Raw genomic sequence first — 15,469 nt, forward strand, 5'->3', positions numbered from 1 at the left:
AAGACAGGTTGTGGCTGCTCTGAGCATATTGTATCACCTCCTGCAGTTCTGAAGAGGTGGTTTCATATTGGACGTCTGGGCGTGTTAGTAGCTGGACCCATACAATGGCTATTGATCTGCTGCTGCACAATCTTCTGACAGAAATTTGAAGACTTTGGTGTCATTTTTGCATCATAATTGGATGACACTGCGTTGTGTTTAAAATATTAAGATGTTAACATTTAAGATGAATCAATGTGTGCCTTGAAGTTTTATGTTTGTGGAAGTCTTCTGAAAGCAGGAAATTTATATCCCACTAACAAATATACAAATTAAATTGAGGAAACATCTACCAGTAAGCAACTTCAGCCCCTCTATCTCCAAGAAAATGAAAATAAATGCAATTTGGTTTAAGAAAAGGCCTTCTAAAGTTATTTAATTTAAAATACTTTTGTTTGCTGATTGAGGTGCTGTGTGCCTACATGTAGCTACTATTATCTTCTCTGGTTTGTTAATTGCTGAGGCTTCTAGAACATAGATATCCATGTGTGTTATCACCCCCTTATCTTGAATTGCTGGTAACTCTTGGCACCTTGGTGTGTACAGCCTTCCCCAAACACACACCTCTGGTATTTAGCTATCAAATAAACCCAGCAAACTCCCTCCCCTTTTCTTCTCATACTTTCCCTTTCATGCAATGAGGAAGGTGGGGCTTGGATAACCACTTGCTCCTCAGCAGGTGTCTCCTTAAATTTTGAAGAGGTAGTTTGTGAATCACAGTTGTTGCCTCTGACAGTGAAGTGACAATCCATCTCTCTCTTGTATGCAGCTGGCAGCAGGATGGGCTCATACTGGAGTGCTCGTGAGGTAAGGATGTGAAAACTCTAGGAGCTGAAGATGGCCTGGGATGGGTTTGTGGCTGGAATTCTGGTGCGGAGATGACTTTTTTTCCTACTTTCTTGTATGTATTTACTTATTTATGTAAGGATGACTTATACCTTTGCTGGTGTTAGTTGCCTTGTGGAAGGCACTCTTGGTAGTGAAGTTCAGCCACAGTGGGTGATCCACATGGAGGCTGGGAACCATTCTGAAGTGCCTCACAGGAGCTTTCTTTGAATTTGGGATGAATCTGTGGTTTGACTCAAGCATTATGTAAGCTGTGCTCTTTCACAGTGCAGCATCTGCCAGCTGGGACTATAAACATATATGGTGTCCAGATAGCTGTGCTAGCAGCCACCTGGTAATGATGCACACAGGGGGGTCGCTGCCTGAAAACAGTAATTAATAGTGATGTTCTTAGTTTTATATTTGTCCATGACTAATGCAAAAAAAAAAAAATCTTGATCTCTCTCAGAAGTTGGGGGGGGGGTGTGTCTTTTTTGTTTGTTTGTTTGTTTGATGGAACATAAGTGGCAGGGAAAGCCCTAAAACTGTCTGTTGGGTTCCAGGGAATGAACATACTCTGTCTCCTTCTCAGTTCTGTAATTAATCTTCAGTTTGCTATGAACAGGTTATTTGATTATTCTGTGCCCTGCTTCCCTGATTGTATAATGGAGATGATAGAGCTTCTCTCCATATACATGGATATGTATTGAGATAAATGTGCATTGATGCTTGCAGACCTCAAATGGGGCATCCCCATGGCTTAAGAAATAACACATGTGAATGTCTAACCAATCTGGTCAAAGTAATACTAACCATCTACAAATTCATCTTTTTGAACAGAACCTGGCAATGGTCTTTGTGTGGAAAGTATGCATAGAAAGCAAGGAAAGAGACTGTCCTCTCTGCTCTTCCCCTTTTCCTTAAATACTGAAAGAGCATCAAGAGTAAAAAGTAGAGGCTTCTTAGAGATAGGGGGGGTAAGGGGAGACTTTTTCCACCCAGAACCTAAACCCAGACAGATGACATTAAAACATGCCTTCTCTTTTGGAGTTAGACATAAAAATCAGACCAAGATCAGCTTATCATAATTTAAGAGTGATAGGAGAATTTGTGACTTGTCACCTGGATCAATTCCTAACTAGAAAAGGAGAGGAGTGACATAACTCCCCTAAGGAATGTGGTGGAGTCATTTTGCAAGCAGAGAATGGGAGAGGAACTAGGAAATGCTTTCAGTGAAGCAATAGCTAAAGTTTCAGGTACTAAAATCTGCAAGAATTAATAACTGTTTTGAGTCAGGTCTGTTATTTGCCTTTCCTTCTGCATTTGACTTCTCAGCTAATGATCCTTCTGCAAATATCTAGTATCTGGTTTGAGTAGGGAAGTTTCGTTAACATCTTTTCCAAAGCTGTTTTCTGGCATCTGCTTTTTTTCATGTTGTGCTGCATTGTGCTGATGATGCCTCACTCACCAAACAGACAAAAAATTATTTCTTCTGTCAATGACATATATACACAGCAGAATATTCCCTCATTTTTTTCCATTTTTTAAACTCTACATAGATGTGATTTTAACTTCCAAAGGAATGCAAGCAGTTCATCTTTCAGTCTTGCTGCATGGCTTTGAAAATTGCGACAGGAATTTGTGGGAAAGCATGTTTTATGAAGCATAAACAATTTAACATTAATGCAAGTAATAAACTTTTTCATTTTTCTGCAGAGTGATGAATGCCCCTGCTGTTCATTCTTTGTGAAAATCATAAGAATGAAAAATCTGAGAAAAGCAGATATGTGTGAGTATCACAGTTTTTCTTTGCACTTTTTAGTAGTTCAGTTCTGAAAGCAGAGAACATGTGCTTGCTACTGGCACTGTAACTGGTATCTGTGTATGAAGTGACACCATGGTTTCAAATATTGATGCATATTTGAATTTGAACTATGCTTTGAACACAGTTTTATATAAACAGTACCTTTTGGTTTATAGCATGTTACTATTATTAGCGGAAATAGCAAATATCTACTGTGGTGTACTGTAAAGTACCTTAACTGCTAACAAGGTTCAGAGCCAGACTGATGAACAAATTCAGGTGTTAATTTTCAGTTGCAGTTTTTTAATTTCTTTTTGCTTAAAAGAAAATAAAAGGTAGAAGGAGCATTATAAATCCTACTGTCAAACAACTTCTTTTTCTGTCAAAATTGCACTGAAATGTATTCGAAGTAGACTTTTCAATATAAACAAGTACCATTGAAATGTTCCCAGCGACTTGGAATGGGTGAAAGTGGAAGTGAAGAGAGAAAAATCTCAGCTGTTACTCAGGTAGGAGAAACAAAGCTCAATATCTCAAATATCTGACTCAGAAAGAACAAGTCAGGAAGAAAATGGAAAGGAAGTGAAAATAAACCTTTGAGTATCTAATAAGACCAAGTGAACACAGCAAGTATATTTGCCTCCATGGAGATTGCTATTAAATTCCTGCATTTCTGCCATTGTGTCCAGCACAGGGATATTGCCTTTTCTTGAAAACAGCAAATCTTTAGAAAAAAGTGAAAGGATGTTTCAATTCCCTCTCTGTCATTTCTATCTCAGCTGAACAGTTTTCTGGCATGTTACCACCCCAAGGGAATTTTTAAGCTGCCTTGACAGGCAATAGCATCAAGAGAACCACCTGCAGAGCTGATAACCAAACATGCGCCTCTGGCTTTAAAATCAGGGATGTTTCTTTCTTTCTCAGAATTTTATAATGGTTGGAAATTATGATATTTACATTCTTATGTACAATAGAACTTCCAGAAATCCATAGCTATTTATCTTAGCTGCTTACCTTTTATTAGTCTTTATCCTTTATCTTCATTTTGAGCAGATGATTGATTACCTGACTTCAGGTTTGAAGCTGTAACACTGGAGATTTGCTTCCAAAGCCAGATGTGGAAGAAGGTCTTTGCTAGAAAGAGTCAGAAGAAGCAGTGCTAGGTGACAGGGTCGTAGAGGAGCTGCTTTATCCATTCCCCATTCCAGTTGCCTTTATTGTGTGCAAGAGAGCACCACGTTTTATTTTCTCTCTGAGAATCAGGACCAAGTTACAGCAGAGAGTCAGTGAGTTTTTATCTCTCCTGTGCATGTATGCTGTCTCAGAACAAATAATTTTGTTAGTGGAGCCATGCCACATGGTGTGATACACACAGAACAAGAAATGAGACTGTTAAAAAGCATTACATTGAATGAGAAAACCAGTGTGAGAGTGTAGTACACTTCCTTATGTGGCTCACATTTATTTGTTTTAATTACTATTTCTGTACAATTTAAAGTTGTTAAGAGAGACAGAGATGAGGACCAAGAGTTGAAAGATGGCACAGAAATAATTCCAGCTGCAAAGAGCCATTGGTGCTCTGCTGGAATCAGAATCTGATTTTGGAAGACTGCCTGTCAAGCATGAGTACACTTTGCTTTCCTTCAGCTGTGGCACTGCACACCCAATGGGCCCTCTTTGTGCAGAGGGCCTGCTACCCGCAGCAACTTGCACACGGACATATAACATAGGACTTAATTTTTTATTATGGGTTAGCTGTGGCAATCACCTATAATCATGCTATTGACCTTTTCCCTGTGTATCAGACAAAAGGTTGTGTTTGTACATGGTGTAAGTGTAATAACAAGGATTAGGCTGCTAATATGCATCAAAGTCTGTTAGGAATAAGGCTTACTTATGAACCAGAAGGAATTGCTCGCTAATTATGAAGGTTATCAGGTAACTATAATCTAAGTAGTACATATCATGAAGACATAGCTGTTGCAACTTCTAGGCATGTTTGAGTTTGGCTAAATTTTCCTAGTGAAAATTTAAAAGAATAGTGATACCAGACCAGTCCAGAGTCTCATTTGAATTGAGAACATGTCCCCAGAACTGGCTTATAATAAATGCTTTGGGGTATGATAAACTCTGAACCATGCTTTTCCCTGCCCCACTTTTCCAAGAAGTCTGTGGTTCTTGAGGTCTGTGGCTGAGAGATCTGGCTTCTGAGTCAACAGTAGTGTTTGCATTTAATTGTCATACCTCAAATTATTTGCTTCTGGAGGCCATTAAGGGATCTTATTTTGATACTTGACATCTCACTTTGCTCTGGACAGGAACCCAGATACTCATTTTCAGTTTCACAGGAAAACACCATTCCCAGTTTCAGGATGTTATTCTTTGGGGAGGTCTATATGGTTATATTGCTAACTAAATAGTTACAGACATTTCTTTTTTCTCTTTGTTTTGCATGGGCATGAGAAACGCCTACATGAGAAAACCTTGTCCTTTTCAGGCTGGTGTGAAAAGGCCTTTTTTGCATATTAGATATGTCAGCTCTTACCCCAAGACAACTGCCCCCTTGTATTTATCTCAAGAATTGCAGAATGCTAATAATTATATGACTACCTCTGCCTCTGACTTTAAAACAGAGACAGCTTTGTGGCTGTCACAAATACACCCAGCATTTCTGCAAAATCTGCCTGGAGGATGCAATTTCTTTGCAACTGTCCAACAGGGCCTGCCTGTGGCACCAGCAAAATGGGGAGTCACTGAAAGCATCAGGAGCAAAAGTCACAAGCTGAGGTGCCTGGGCTCTCCAAGTTCTTGTTTTCCAAAAGCTTGTCCACCAGACAAGATCACTGGAAGAGGGCATAGTTTTTCTGTTCACGTCCCACAGTTATTTCACAGAAGCCAACTTTATGCCAGGCTCTGCATTTCCACCATTTAACCATGGCATAGTTACTTTCTGGAGAGACTTGTCTGCTAGCCAAGTACCACTGCATTTCACCCCATATGCTGCTTATAACAAGAGCTGGATGGGTGTTGTGCAGATTCCCCAGAGCAGATCTTGTTTTCAGCGTGGCTGCCTAGACCTGCCTTGTTGTGTACAGTCCCACTGGAGCACACCCAGCACTCACTGATCCCAGAGGCTGCCACTGCAGTCACAGCAGGCCATGGGCTGGCACAGCTGGCAAATCAGGTTTCATGTGGCCCTTTTCTCAGTAGCTGGGTTCACTGATCTTCCAGGAGATAAAATATCTTCTACACAGCAAATTGGCATCTATGGAAGAGAAACCTGTTTGCTTCATGGGCTACAAGTAAAATATAAATGTAACATTTTCTACATATCTGTATTTTAACAGAAATACTCTATTCAGAAGACAAAAAATGCCTTTAGAATTGGTGACGCATCCTAATTGGTACTTAGAAAAGTCTAAGGCTACAAAATGTTTTTCCTGGAATAGTCTACCGCTACTTTTTATGTTTGTTTTCTTTAGTATGAAAATATAATCTCAATCAGCATTCTCAGTAGATAAAGCTTTAGGCTTCTCTTTAGGCTTCTCTTTAGCTATAGTATTAAATCTGAGCATGTTGCTATGTAATTTCATAGCAAGCTCACAATGCTACACTGCCTATTGACTTTAAAAGTTGGAAGGTAGTAGTACTAATGTTTTCCCTTGTATCACCTAAACCCTGTGTAACACATCAAAATAACAAAACCCCTTTCAATGCCATGATCTCCAAAGGAAACTGGTGTGGAAAGGACTGATTGAAGATATGCTCACAACATGCTGTGTATATCTCCTTTTACTTTACCTCTGACTGTAGCACCAGTGCGAGAGGGTAGCAGCAGTCTTTGTGCAAAGAGGGCACTCAGGCAACGTGGGCAGTGCCATCAGGCAGCTGCCTGGTCTGGCCACTACTAATGGCACACTCAACTTTAGGGTGAAATTGCATCCCGTGGTCATTGATGTTTGCAATGGTTAAGAACAATCCTGGGATGTAGTCCTTTTAAAAAGAGGATTAGTGTCTTTTTGGGGCACCTCATTTAGGTTCCTGATGTCACTGCATCCTCAGACAAGCTGATTTTGCATTAATGGAGAGGAAGACTAAAAGAGCCCAAGACAAATGCTTGGCAAGAAGAATCTGCGCAAGGACAGAGAAGTCATTATGTGGACAACTGCCAAGTTGCAACAAATCCTGTAAACAGGGATTTCCTAACTGGTTAAGAAACTGAAACAGGTATAAAACCAGCCAGTAATCACAAGAAGATCCTCCCTGTGATGTCATATCCTGGAGCAGGGCTTTTTTTACTGTAATTGTAAGCTGATTAGATCAAGTTCAAGAGCTAATTGCATAACTACTGAGGTACCTGTTGAAATGGAGGCCTGGTCTTGACTGATGTTTGTAATAAAGTCATAACCACAGTTAATAATAGGAGTAACAAATGAATGGATAATGTCAGTGAATATTACATGAATCAGTTTCATAGCTGTATTTCTTAACAACTCTGTTCCTTTCTATTCAGTCTTCTTTTTGGTTTCAACCACTCATGCAAACCAAGACTGCTCATGTTCTTCCTCAGTTCATTGTTACCAAATACATGCATAAGCCTAGTTTCCCACAGGTTACCTGTTTTGTATTCTCTAATCTAGAAGATTAATTCCTTTTTTCAAGTCTTTTGTGGCCATGATGAAGTGTAGTGTATATTGTATTATATACAATTTTACTGGACTGTATTAATGGAAAATAGTGTGGAGACAAAAAGCCTCCTCTGTGCCTTGATAGCAGCATAAGCTGCCACTAAAAAGGACAATGCTAGTTATAATCAAGGAGATCCTTATTTGCTCTGCACATCTCCTTACAGCTGTGGAAATAATTGCTTCTCTTCTGCTAGGTATCAGTGGGTTGTACGTAGGTGTACACACATCTTCTTGCAGCCATGCTGGCGTCTGCGTGTTTCTGTGTGCAAGAACAGAAAGCTGTTCTTGTGGTCAAAGGTGTTGTGTGTGATGCTTCTTCATGGCTTCCTTTAGATTCTTGGTGTAGTCTTAAAGCAGAAGAGTTTCTCGAAACCATAGCTCCTCATTTCCAAAGCCAGGGCTTCAGCAAGGACATCAGGAGCCTCATAGAGGCATTAGGAAGTTGAACTGATTTACTCACTGAGAGACTGTTGAAAGTAAAGAACCTTAGGTAAATGGTATGGTCATCTCTGTCTCAAAAGGAAAGGTGAAATCAGCTACTGTTCTCTAATACTGTACCAGTGCAGATGGCATTGCAGGTATGAACTTTAAGGACTGTAGTGATGGTACTATGTGTTCCTAGTAGGCTTCATTATCACCTTTAATGGGGGCTTCTAGTTAACAAGTGGTTGAAACAGCTTTCAAATTATTTTATAATATTTTAAAATGTCAAAACCTGTTTTAAAACAGGTTTGAAAAGGGTGGAGGCAATGGAAATGAACAAGGGAGAAGCTTGGGTGGAGAAGAGAGGCTGGAATGAGTAGGTGGTGATGGCAGCAATGTAGAACCACATGGTGCTTTGAGAGGACACAGGTCCATGTGGTGATTCAAGATCCTTCATTCTTCCTCTGCCATTTGGCTTTCAGAGTTAAAAGACAGTGGCAGACTCTGCTCAGGAAGTACCTTTCTAGTTTGCACTCAGAAAACAGATCATTATGAAGAAGTGTGTTCTTTGATTTCTGAATAGGATTTCTGTTTACACATTTCCTTGGGCTGAGCTGAGTAACACCTTCTCACCATTTAAGAAAATGAGCTGAGCATTGCCTTTTCACATGCTTATAGTCTCCCATATCTTCTTTGAAATTTTTGTACCTTGAAATTTTTGATCATCCTTTATAAGGGCCGTATTTTACTCTATATCCTGCTTACTGTTGCACAATTGTATATTGAGTTTAGGATCAAAATATACTTTGCTTGACAGTAAACATTAACCACAAATTGAATATCAATCAACCTGTGTTGACGGTACTATTATTTGCTATTTAGACATTCAAAGAATTAATAAATAACAGATATTGATAGTTCTATTATTCAATTATTATATATATTGATAATTCATAAATAACAGAAGATTGATAACAAAGATTTACTCATTACAGGAATTGCTTCAGGATTTTTTGAGGTATTTGTTTGATGGGCTGTCGTGGTTTAGAAATGGTACTTCCCAATTTAGTGCTCCCACTAAGACTCTCTCAACAAAATGCCACTTGCTTCTCCCACTGGGTAGGCTGGAGAGGAGACTTAGAATCAAAAATTGTAAAGATTATGGGTTGAGATAAGAACAATTTACTGGGAACAGCAATGAGATAAGAAAGGAAGCCGTAACAGTAACAATATTAATGAAGAGACTCCCTTCTCCCTTCTCCTAGCAATAACCTCTGGGTCCTGGCCATGGCCTCTCTTGGCTACTGCAAAAATTAACCCTGTTCTGGCCAGAACCAGGACTCGGGGCAAAGGTACAACTTCTCATGTTTGATATTTTGTTATAAAAATATATATTTAAATACATTTTGTTCATTGAATCCCAATAGATTTTTCCACCTCAGTACCTGTCTTGGTTGTTCTGGTTTCAACAAAAACAGCAGCATCTGCAGTTCATCCAGTTATGAATTATGCAGTGTGACTGATATCTGTCATTAGGGATTTGTTCTTTCTCTGCCCTCTGAGCAGGGACACATTTTGTTTTATGCATCTGTCTCTCTTAGTATCCTTACCAATGGATGTGGATGAACGCTGCTGAGGTGATTGGTATGATAAAAGCACAATAAGGCCTGCGGTATGTCTTGGTCGCTGTGGAGGCTTTGAACACCTGGAATAGTGCCAGGGAAAGCCTTTCCCACAGGCAGGATTCTCAGAGCTAGAGGTCCTCCATCAGTGATGCCCTCTGGAGTTTTGGACAACCTTTTTGCTGAACAGAGGACACTGTAGAAAAGGACCAAGAACCCAGATGTGATTTGGTATTATGTGTGAGGGCAGTGCAAAGTAGAGAGGCTAGATCTGACATGGCTGTGATAGTTTGCACTGCTGAGAAGATATATGAAAATGTCCCCATGGGACTATGGCTCCTCTCTTGGGCACTTTCTATGACTGTACTCTCAGCAGGAGACAATAAAGTAGTGCTGCAGTAAGTAGCCAGTGAAGGTTAAAAGTAAGATTCATTCCCAAATTGTGGTGCTATTGTTTGCAGCGTATTCTGCAGTTAAATTGACAATAGTTCTGAATATTTTCCTGACAAAGGTGCTCATCTTTTCTTACTTATTTAGGACCAATCTTGACCAAGAATGCCTTGTCAGGGGCATTTCTGAGTCAAAATAATGATGCTTAAGGAAAATGTTTTAGCTAAACTTTTTAAACAAATTTTTTCTATTTCCTTATTGGGTGAACAACATTCTTGTGATCACTTTCTGAAGAAAGAAAATTTGTGAGTGTTGATTTGGTCATTCAACTCTTTCTGGTATTGATTTTGTTCCCACTCCTGTTTTCTTTGAAATCCAAAGCATTTGTGTGTACTGCTTGCAGCCTGTTTCCAAATCTGTTTCTATGATATTTTCTTCTCATAGTGGTTTCTTTAGATGCACTAACTACCCTCTGTATCTGCATCAACAGTGTTGATGTCTGACCAAGACTTAGTTTTGGCTTGCTTATTTTTAAAAGGGAATGAAAGAACCTTCTTAAAAATCTTAGCTAGCGATAGAGCTGAGATTGTACCACATTATCACCCCAAGATGGTCTAAAGAAAATCTGACTGTTTGATTGACACCTTTTCCAAAAATATACAACATTTTGAGTCTTACTGGCTGATTATCTGAGGGTGGAAACAGTGAAAGAGTGGCAATGCTTTTAAAAAGTCTAAAAAAGGGTAAGCCTATGGAAATGCATGATTTGTAGTTAAGCTGTGCATAGGCTTCTCTGCATTACATTGTGTTGCTTTTTGTGTTGTTTCATTTTGACAATTGTATTGTGATAGTACCTGGAGACTCTATGTATGGATTTAGGCCTTGTTCCTCAGACACTGAACCTTTTTAGAATGAAAAGGTGGCAACTCTTCCAAGGAACTTAGAGTCTTATTTCATGTGTCAAAGAAGGTTTGGAGTTGTTTTGGAGACAGCACCCAGCTATCTGGTAATTGATCCCTTGGGCTAGTGTACCATATAAAGATGTCCTATCACTTCTTTCCCTGATAGTCAACCCTGGCAGGGAAATGGCTTTGCTGTTTTCCATGGACTATAACTGACATGACATGATTATCCTGTTTTCTGCCTGCCAGCATAAACACGGAAATTACATGGCAGCATTTCCATGTGACACCTTATAGGTTCACCTGGGCTGGTCCTCATCTCTTGAAGCAGGATGAAATTTAGCTTGTCTGTCACTGTTTCATACATGTCTAAGTACTAGAACAGTCTGAAGTGAGTTACCTAAAAAATTTATAAAATCTCTCTTGCCACTGCTAATCCTCTAGGAGCTGGAGCAGTCTTCTAATTTTTGCCTCTGTTCAAAAGAGAAACAGATCATTATCCTCTTTGTGTTAATCATTTGGACATTACAGAACTGATTATTTAACAAAAGTTTTGTTATTGTTTGATTAGCAAACTCAAGTCTTTCAGCTCTTTCTCATATGCCAGGCTGCCTAAGTCAAGCCTCTTCAATTTGGGTATGTTTAATAGCTAGTAAGAGTTAAAGCATTTTACGGTGGAGAGAGGGAAAGAGTGAAAGAGAATACAACATGGAAGACACTGAGTGAGCATCCACATGTTCCTCTCCAGGGCTAAAAGTGTATGCAAAAGGATCTCAGTGCTAAATTTCATCACCTACACTTATGTTTAACATTGTATATTTGGGATCTGTTCCAAAATGTACTTAAATTTGTGTTGTTTATGTAAGTTGTCAGATGCATTCTGCAACATTTTAGTTTGGGGTATAATTTGTTATTCTTTGTGCAGTGTCCTGCCTTTAATTGCTTGTTTTCAGAGTCAAATACCTTTGTCTCTATCTACATTCTTGTCTTGGGCTACGTTGAGACGGAGACCTCAGTGGTTGCTAACCTAGTTGGTGCTAAATGGGGATCATCAGATTGTGGGACACTGTTTTTGCTCTTATTAAGGGTGAGCAGCCTTGCTAAAGACTGGACTAACCTCTCAGGTTAGTATAGGTCAGAGAGGATGAAGAACTGAACCTTCCACAACTCTATCCAGATACAAGAGTGTAAGTCACAAGTTTAGCACTTTGATACTCTGAAAATAACGAATGCCTTTCTTCTAAACCAGGAGTCATAGCTTGTGTGTACAACAAAGAGATATCCCAGACCATAAATGAACAAATTCTCTAAAACACACACACATCGTTAGTGCATAACTTGCAGTTGCTGAAGAAACAGCCTTCTCCTCTGGTACCACTAACTATGCAAAGCTCTTTCTCAAAGATCTTTTTCAAATGTTAAAAATCAATGAAAGAGTTTTTGAAAATAGTGTGTGGGAGACAGCTAAACAAATAGTTTTATTACCAATAAATTGTTATCAACGGGTATATTGCCTATATTCTGCATTTTAAAATTGCAAATGCAGATGTCTCTTATTGTATGCAGTATTGGAATATTTTTAAACATTATTGCAATGTTAAAGTAATCTCTTACCTACTATGGGCAGTAAGGGGAAAACAATCAAGTGCATGCTGAAAAACTGGAAGATGTTTCATGTTCAGACAGTATCAGAAGACTTGAAAGATAAATCATACATACCCTGATTGCACAAATTGCTTTAAGCAATACCTATTCATTGCAGCAAGGCTTACCCCACAAGTTTAAAGACAATGGAGAAGGAGAACCAAAAGAGTGGTAGAGAAAGAATAATATAATTACTGATCAGACTCTCTTCCTGGGTCACATCCAAGCAGATTACAAAAGTGGAAAGGATAGTTATCACTGAGTTATTGGTGGGGAAAGGCAGACGGAGAAGCAAGTTTAAATTAAACCAATTGCCCTGAGTGACTTAGCAGTTTGTGACAGAGCTGGGACTGGAACCAAGCCAATAACCAATGTCATGAGACCTTTTCTAGCAGGTTACCCATACCTCTCAGCATGTATCCCACAGTACCAAACTGCCTGTTTTTATACCCAAATCTGAGCTATACTGTAAATACACAACAAGTTTTTAGGGCTGGAGACATTGGAGACAGCTGTAGTTGCCCAGCAGACAAAAGAAATGTCAATTCCTTAGAAAGGACAACAGATTTGCTCAAAATGGGAGGGCTGGAAAGGGTGGATGACAGTGTAGAGAGGCTGAGCCCCAGCATTCTTCACTACATTGTCAGGGTCTCAGTTCGCTACCACAGGTTCACGAGGCATCAACTCATTGATGCTCTTAGGAGCAAATGCCCTGCATTGCTCCCTGCTAAAAATCAATTATCTCCATAGCAGTGTCAGAGAGATTCCTAACCACCACCAAATACTCCACATATATCAGATTTACACACAAAGTACCCAACTCACCTCTCACCTGAGAACTCTGGCAACCCACAGGAGACAATTCACCCATGCCATGTGGCAGTGCCCAGCTCACAGAGCAGCCTAGTCTAGTGAGAGGTGCCCCTGTCCACAGCAGGGGGGTTGGAACTAGATGGTCTTTAAGATCCCTTCCAACCCAGGGCATTCTATGATTCTGTGATAGCTGTGCCCACCCAGACAGGTCTGGAGACAAAACAAAACCAAAGCAACTGCCGTGTACTAAGATTTAATTCCGTACTTGTTGCTCACTGTGCAACCTTCTGTGACAGAAATTCAACCTTCTTTCTCAGAAATTAGAATTTTCTTCTCTATCAGGGCTCAGGGTTTAAATCACAGTAAGATAAAAGTGCACTGCTGTTTTTGCATATTGTTTTTCATGGTGAAGGTATGTGATCACATATTGGGTGAAATAGTCAGCTCATTACATGGACTGGATTACAGATATGTGGGGGCAGCAGACCAGATGGGGAAGGTGGTTGAAAAAGTATTTGACTGCTGAGAAAAGGTTCTCTTAGAATGTGTAGGCATTTTCCTTCTCCATCACAGAATTCTCTTGATTTGCAACCAACAGGGCATGTACCAATAACGGGTTTGTTAGGTCAAACTAGCTCTGTGTACTCTTTTCTTACCAGTTGTCTTTATTGCAGCGGTTTCTTTGAATCTCCACTCATGACCTGAGCTCTGACTTGCAGGAGGTAACAGAGTAGCGAAGAGTTTTGAATAAAAAGCTTTAGTAGTTTTGAATAAAAGTAGTTTTGAATAAAAAGTCAGAAAAGTTATTGAAACATGTCCTTTTTGCAATTTGCTGTATACATTCAGTGCTATAAGGCTATGCTTTAAGATATTTGTACAACATATATTTTCAAATACAGTTAGCCAAACTGATTGCTACATAAGCCTGTCCTTGCCCACTGCTTCCCCGGAGACTGTCCGGACCAAAACTATTAAGAACTGCAAAGATCCAGTGTGGAATGAAACATTTTGCTTCAGGATCCAGAGCCAAGTAAAGGTAAAATGCAGAGTGCATTTGTTTTTATTTTGGGGTAGAGATATCATGGTGTGATCAATATGTAGGGCAAAATAAAACCAGAAATAAATATGTCTGAAGGACTACAAGGATACAGGTAAGGAGATTTGGAGTAGAATGTAGCAGCAAAATTAAATTTAATTTTCTGATATGTTAAAATTAACCAAGATATTTCATAACCATTCCTATAGTGTTCTATCACTTTTCACTTTTTCTTTTCCTTTTTTAATCACTGCTTTTCATGAATAAATGTAAAAATTTCAGAGTAAATTGAATAGTGTAAAAGATATGTATGAATTAGGTAGTGAAAGTATCACAGGCTTGTACTTGTTTACTATTCCTTTGTAATGACTAGAAATAAAAAAAGTCACAAAGCAACAGCTGAAATTTGCAAAAGAGAACTTGATGAACTTTTACCATGATATATGTTAAAGCTTAAGAAGATTTGCAAGTCCCACTATCTTCTCCCTCCAAAAGACAGCATCAACATCAGGGTCTAGGAGTTCACAAAGATCAGTGGTAGGCTAAGTAAACCAAGCTTACTTCACACCATGGGCAATCAATCTCTGCTTTACAGCATGCACTGTTTATTTCCTAGTACTGGTGCCAGATTAGGACTCTCTAAGGAGGGAAATCAGGAGGCCAGTCCCCTGGCTCTCTCAAGTATCGATAAACTCCTCTAAAAGAGCATTTGAAATAGCTCAGTGTGTTCCTACACCACAGGGTCTCCAGCAAACCCTCTTGCCTTTGACTGCAGAAGTTGCCCATGATACATGTTCTCAGGCTTTCTTCCACAGTCAGGTGGTACTGGCCCAGTTTGGTAGCTTTCAGCTTTCAGATGCCTGCCCGTCTGTAGCCTACAGCTGGTGCTTTCCCTGCAAACCTAAAAAAATTTCAACTTCTTTCAAAATGCCAGTGAGGCACAATTTCATGAAAGCCCTGCAGGTCTATCAGAGAGGTAAAAGGCAAGGGAAAACATTGCAGCATGGGAACAAACACCCACTGATCTGCACACAAGCACCTGCTCTTCCTGAAAGGTTATTCAAAACTACAATACCACACAGAACAGCTAAAAAAATACCTTGGCCATGGAAGCTGCTTGAACTAGTTCTTCAGGAGTAGTGTTTGGGAAGACCTCATGTTTACTTTCTGTAAATTTGCAGCAGGAAACAAGACATGTGACATTAGCTAGAGTAATTTTCAGTGTGTGGCAACCGCAGCACGGTGGTGGTGGCTGCGGCTTGAGTGTAGGCTGAAAAAATGTA

The 15,469-nt window shown here is 39.6% G+C and overlaps 1 pseudogene; it reads left to right on the forward strand.

Annotated features, from left to right (window-relative positions):
- Positions 1 to 819: 819 nt before the first annotated feature.
- Positions 820 to 15,469, forward strand: part of LOC128808374 (cytosolic phospholipase A2 epsilon-like) — a 33,901-nt pseudogene continuing 19,251 nt past the window's right edge.

The sequence above is a fragment of the Vidua macroura genome, chromosome 6, assembly GCF_024509145.1.
Source record: "Vidua macroura isolate BioBank_ID:100142 chromosome 6, ASM2450914v1, whole genome shotgun sequence".
NCBI classification, from domain to species: Eukaryota; Metazoa; Chordata; class Aves; order Passeriformes; family Viduidae; genus Vidua; species Vidua macroura.